This window comes from Zootoca vivipara, chromosome 2 (assembly GCF_963506605.1).
Source record: "Zootoca vivipara chromosome 2, rZooViv1.1, whole genome shotgun sequence".
In the NCBI taxonomy this organism is placed as follows: domain Eukaryota; kingdom Metazoa; phylum Chordata; class Lepidosauria; order Squamata; family Lacertidae; genus Zootoca; species Zootoca vivipara.
This window is the reverse complement of record NC_083277.1, coordinates 34,874,771-34,881,364: the sequence shown is the minus strand read 5'-3', so window position 1 is coordinate 34,881,364 and position 6,594 is coordinate 34,874,771. Positions and strand designations below refer to the sequence as shown.

The window sequence follows — 6,594 nt, the reverse complement described above, 5'->3', positions numbered from 1 at the left end:
CCTTCCAGTAGCACCTTAGAGACCAACTAAGTTTGTCACTGGTATGAGCTTGAAGGAATTTTTTTTTATTTTGTTTCGACTACGTCAGAGCAACATGGCTATCTACCTGTAATTAAGCACCAGTGTATTCAAAGTAAAATTTAAATAATAATGGCCTATTTACAGAAGGTAACATGTGTAAGATTTCTCTTGGAGGCTTTTTTTTTTTGCCAGTTTCCATGCTATTATCAGACTAGAGTGCAAATTGCCTATTTCAACTCAAATTTTCTCCACATAATGGTTGATATTTGCAATTGCAGTGATTGCTCCCAATACATTTCTGCGTCAATTTCCATGTCCTTTCTCTCTCTCATCACCTTCCCCATCGCTATAAAATAATAATAATGTCTGACTGTCCATTTATATGACATTTCGGTGTACCTGGAAATAAGCATGTTATCATCTGTTGCAATGTCATTACATTAGGTTTCTATTTTTCCCCCTGTTATTTTAACTTCACTACAGGCCAGGCTACCCCTGGGCTAAGTGGGGGCTGCTTATTCCTTTTCTGACCCACATGGCTGTTGGATGTGTGTATGGATTCTTAAATGACATAGGCAAGACCATTGGTGTGGATCATTCCAACTGAGCTGGTTCCAGCCTATTCAGAAGAATGCTCAAACTCACACTGCAAGTCACACAGGTGGCTGAGATATTTACATGCACAATACAGCCACTTGGTGTAGACCCTTGGAAAAAACAGAGATCCTGTGGCTTGATGTGCATGTGAAGGGGGTCATGGGATGTCACAGTGAAAAAAAATGGTTCCTGGGAGTAGAAGGCAGGGCTAACTAGACAAATAGGGGAAGTGAACAACTGGCTTCGCAAATGGTGCAAACAGGAACGGTTTGGATTCCTAGATCACGGTCTGCAGTTTCTTGAAGATGGACTTCTGGCAAGTGATGGACTGCACCTCACAAAAGTTGGGAGGAATGTTTTTGCCACAAAACTCAAAAACCTCATCAGGAGGGCTTTAAACTGACTTATGTGGGGGAGGGAGACAGTGGTCCTGAAGGTAGGAGTCTATCAAATGCTGAAGATGATCATCCAAATGTCAAGGACCAAATGGAGCAAGCAGCATGCAGACCTAGTGGTGGGACGAAAATATCCTTAAATAAGAGACATGGGGGAATGATCAACGGTCTTCAATGTCTGTATACTAATGCACAGAGCATGGGAAATAAACAAGATGAACTTGAGCTCTTGGTACAGCAAACTAAATATGACATAATAGGCATCACTGAAACCTGGTGGGATGAGTCTCATGACTGGAATGTAGTAATAGAGGGATACAATCTATTTAAGAGAAATAGACCAAACAGGAAAGGAGGAGGAGTAGCTTTATATGTTAGGGATATGTATACCTGTGAAGAGATCCAGGATTTAAAACTTCAAAGCCAAATTGAGAGTATCTGGGTCAAAATTAAGGGAGAGAAAAACAACAGTGATCTCATTGTGGGAGTTTACTATAGATCCCCAAGCCAAACTGAGGACACAGATGATGCCTTCCTGGAACAGATGGCCAAGCATTCCAAAGGAAGTGAGATAGTAGTAATGGGGGATTTCAACTATCCTGATATTTGTTGGATGTCAAACTCAGCCAAGAGCATAAGGTCGAACAGATTCCTCACTGGCCTTGCAGACAACTTCATTGTCCAGAAAGTGGGAGAAGCAACAAGAGGATCAGCCATTTTAGATCTGGTCCTAACCAATAGTGATGACTTGGTTAGTGGGGTAGAAGTGGCAGGATCATTAGGTGGGAGTGACCATGCTCTTCTGGAGTTTATTATCCAGTGGAAAGGAGCAACCAAGCATACTAAGGTCCAAATTCTAGACTTTAAGAAAGCCGACTTCAGAAAACTTAGGGAAACGCTGGGTGAAATCCCATGGACAGTAATACTAAAAGGGAAGGGAGTTCATGATGGTTGGGAGTTTGTTAAAAGGGAGATATTAAAAGCACAACTTCAGGCAATACCAATGAGACGGAAACATGGAAGGTGCCTAAAGAAGCCAGGCTGGCTATCTAAAGAACTTTTGACTGAGTTAAGATTTAAAAGGGATATGTACAAAAAATGGAAAGGGGGGGAAATCTCCAGAGAGGAATTCAAACATATAGCCAGCACGTGTAGAGACAAAGTCAGAAAAGCTAAAGCACAGAATGAACTCAGGCTCGCCAGAGAGGTTAAAAGCAACAAAAAGGGCTTTTATGGGTATGTCCGTAGCAAAAGGAAAAACAAGGAAACAGTGGGGTCACTCAGAGGAGAAGATGGTGAAATGCAAACAGGGGACAGAGAAAGGGCAGAACTCCTCAATGCCTTCTTTGCCTCAGTCTTCTCCAAGAAAGAAAACAATGCCCGACCTGAAGAATATGGAGCAGATGATTCAGCAGGGGAAACACAGCCCAGAATAAGTAAGGAGGTAGTACAAGAATACTTGGCTAGTTTAGATGTATTCAAGTCTCCAGGGCCAGATGAACTACATCCAAGAGTATTAAAAGAACTGGCAGAGGTGATTTCAGAACCACTGGCAATAATCTTTGAAAATTCCTGGAGAACAGGCGAAGTTCCAGCAGACTGGAGGAGGGCAAATGTTGTCCCTATTTTCAAAAAGGGGAAAAGAGAGGACCCAAACAATTACCGCCCAGTCAGCCTGACATCAATACCAGGAAAGATTCTAGAGCAGATCATTAAGCAAACAGTCTGTGAGCACCTAGAAAGAAACTCTGTGATCACTAAAAGTCAGCATGGGTTCCTGAAAAATAAGTCATGTCAGACTAATCTGATCTCATTTTTTGACAGAATTACAAGCCTGGTAGATGAAGGGAACGCTGTGGATGTAGCCTATCTTGATTTCAGCAAGGCCTTTGACAAGGTGCCCCATGATATTCTTGTAAAGAAGCTGGTAAAATGTGGGCTAGACAATGCTACCATTCAGTGGATTTGTAGCTGGATTACTGACCGAACCCAAAGGGTGCTCATCAATGGCTCCTCCTCATCCTGGAGAGTAGTGACTAGTGGGGTGCCACAGGGTTCTGTCTTGGGCCCAGTCTTGTTCAACATCTTTATCAATGACTTGGATGATGGGCTTGAGGGAATCCTGAGCAAGTTTGCAGATGACACCAAGTTGGGAGGGGTGGCTAACACCCCAGAGGACAGGATCACACTTCAGAATGACCTTAACAGATTAGACAACTGGGCCAAAGCAAACAAGATGAATTTTAACAAGGAGAAATGTAAAGTACTACACTTGGGCAAAAAAAATGAAAGGCACAAATACAGGATGGGAGACACCTGGCTTGAGAGCAGTACATGTGAAAAGGATCTAGGAGTTTTGGTTGACCACAAACTTGACATGAGTCAGCAGTGTGATGCAGCAGCTAAAAAAGCCAATGCAATTCTGGGCTGCATCAATAGGAGTATAGCATCTAGATCAAGGGAAGTAATAGTACCACTGTATTCTGCTCTGGTCAGACCTCACCTGGAGTATTGTGTCCAGTTCTGGGCACCACAGTTCAAGAAGGATACTGACAAGCTGGAACGTGTCCAGAAGAGGGCAACCAAAATGGTCAAAGGCCTGGAAACGATGCCTTATGAGGAACGGCTTAGGGAGCTGGGTATGTTTAGCCTGGAGAAGAGAAGGTTAACGGGTGATATGATAACCATGTTCAAATATATAAAAGGATGTCATATAAAGGAGGGAGAAAGGTTGTTTTCTGCTGCTCCAGAGAAGCGGACACGGAGCAACGGATTCAAACTACAAGAAAGAAAATTCCACCTAAACATTAGGAAGAACTTCCTGACAGTAAGAGCTGTTCGGCAGTGGAATTTGCTGCCAAGGAGTGTGGTGGAGTCTCCTTCTTTGGAGGTCTTTAAGCAGAGGCTTGACAGCCATCTGTCAGGAATGCTTTGATGGTGTTTCCTGCTTGGCAGGGGGTTGGACTGGATGGCCCTTGTGGTCTCTTCCAACTCTATGATTCTATGATTCTATGTTTCTACATAGGGTGGCCACTTAAACATTGCCAAAAAATGCATCACCAAAAAAGAGGACATGAATTTGCAATCCAAACAAGAAGATTTATATGGATAGGTGCAAATTTAGAAATAGTTACTGTACTTTAAATAGAAATGCATATAATCACAGGTAAAGGTAAAGGACCCCTGAATGGTTAAGTCCGGTCAAAGGTGACTATGGGGTCCACAGATAGCTTTCCGGGTCATGTGGCCAGCATGACTAAACTACTTCTGGTGCAACGGAACACCATGGTGGAAGTCAGGGCACACGGAAGCACCATTTAGCACAATGGGGAAGGGTGTGGCCAAGTGACTTGTGTGCTCATTCAGTTTGCTTTCCAGGGGAAAACAGCTGGTGTGCTGCTCCAAGAACCCTACTCTCCTTTCTAAACTAGACTTGGGCAAGAAGCTCTTCAGAGGACACCACCCAACAGAGCACTCAGTTTAGGAAGACACATAGCCACCCCATTTCTACATGCATCTCAAACACTTGAAATTTAGTACTGGGGGATGCCTACTCACCACTGACGAACATGAAATATTCAGCAAGTTCTAGAGATCGGGGCTGTAGCTCGCTGGTGAAGGATCTACATTGCCTGCAGAACGTCCCAAACTGAATTCCCAGCATCTCCAAGTACAGCTGGGAATGTCCACTTCATGGAACCCTGGAGAGGCGCAACCTCTCAGTGTAGAAAATACTGAGCTAGATGGACCAAGGGTTTGACTCAATTTATAAGGCAACTGGCTATATTCACATTCAATACAAAGGTAAGGTTTACCTCACATCCAGTAAAATTAATGAGAAAGGCAACCATCACTGTTGCAGTCCATGCACGGACAAAGGAAATTAAGTTGTGGGCAAATGCTTGCTGATTAAATGGCTCCCTATTTGAAAATCACAGCTTCTGCTCCAACAATGAGTTGCGCTGTCATGTGAAAATGGCAGGGAATTATTGGCTTGGCATGAAACCACATCTGTCAGCGACTCCTGAGAATGCCAAGTTGGACACTGGTGAGGTATGTAATGGAATCGGCCAGGCTCTCTTGAGAACTGACTGCTGTTTTTCTGAAACGTTAATGTAAATCTGAAGGTTATTTTCAGAGATGCAGAGCTCAAGAAAATGAGCAGAAAATTTGGGTGTTTCCATATTGTCAAATTCTGATTTTGTTTTTTTTACACGAAATTATAATAAAGATACTTTCACTTTCCACACAGTTACGTTTTTCCGCCATTGACAAGGTAAATTGTTGCACTCCATTTTCAACTTGTCTTTTAGAAAGAAAAAAATTATTTGCATGATTACAGCCACACCACATGAACACTAAAAATGAAGAGAACTTTTCTTATGTGACCTGAGGCATTTGCCACCCACACCCACACCCCTTTTCAGTGAGGTCTGTAGGAAAATATTTTTGACATGGAGGGGGTTGGCTTGACACAGTTAGAACACTCTCTGCAGCTATGAACCCTGAACATCTCGAGTTACCAGCTGCCAGGAGGCTTCTAATCAAATTCAGTTGAATGTGGTTTGAAGCTCTCATCAGGCTTTGTGTTCCACATGTGAAGGTCAGAGGTAGAACCGTTGCACATTGGTGTGGGGGCAGGGCTTGCAAGCACAGCTGCCTCCCCCTCCTCACCTTAAGGCCACATGTGCTCACTCAAACACTGGCAGGGGGATCTGGTGGGGCCAAATGGGAACCAATCAAAACTTTGTCACTAACATGGTGGCCACATCAAAAAGTTGATTGACTAGCTCACACTGGGCTTAGTTTGGCACAGATTTATTGCTGCAGGGCTTGAATACCTCCCTATAATCTAGGGTGGTCAATGAAAAGATGTCTCCAGAGAACAACATGCCAGTCACATTCCACTGTCAGCAACTAAAGGGGGGGAAGACACCCCCATGAGTTTGTTGGGGTGTTTTTTTTTTAGACATTTGGGGAAATCGCAGGGGTCAGCACACCCACAGTGCAATGGATGAGCCTCACCCTGGGAAAACCACCTTCATGATCAAGGTGTATCCCCCCTGCCAGGTAAGTATGACACCCCCGTGAGTTGACAATGGTAATGAGTGGACAGTAGGCTAGTGCTGGCAGTAGAAGTCAACCAACAGATAGTGGCCTATAGACTGAAGTTCAACAGTCCCATTTTAAAAGTAATTTCAAATAGAAAGGGTCTTTCCAGCTGTGAAGAATCTAGAGCCAGCATGATTCAATATTGTGTTCAGAAATGGGAAATCTCCATTTCAATTTGGAGCAGCATCCAGTAGGATGAGAAAGAAGCCTATTTTGAGCTTCTAGGAAAACATGGTCCTTTGTGGTTTTGGCAGAGTTCATATACATGCAGACAGACATACAGAGGTACATACTCAGTGGTACCATTCCAATGGGATATGCAGTCATTGGTGAATAAAATAGCACTGGCATGTCAGAATCTGTATGTTTTTGGCTGGGCACAATTAAAAATGCATGGCACCGTTTAAGGTCATTTTTTATTCTGCACTAATGGAAGAGGTACAAGCAATTAATTTGTTGGATGGAGTCA

At 43.4% G+C, this 6,594-nt stretch overlaps 1 pseudogene; it reads right to left on the bottom strand.

The window, feature by feature from the left end:
• Nucleotides 1-5,897: 5,897 nt before the first annotated feature.
• On the bottom strand, nt 5,898-6,091 carry LOC118081653 (U1 spliceosomal RNA; annotated as a pseudogene).
• Between the last annotated feature and the right edge of the window lie 503 nt (nt 6,092-6,594).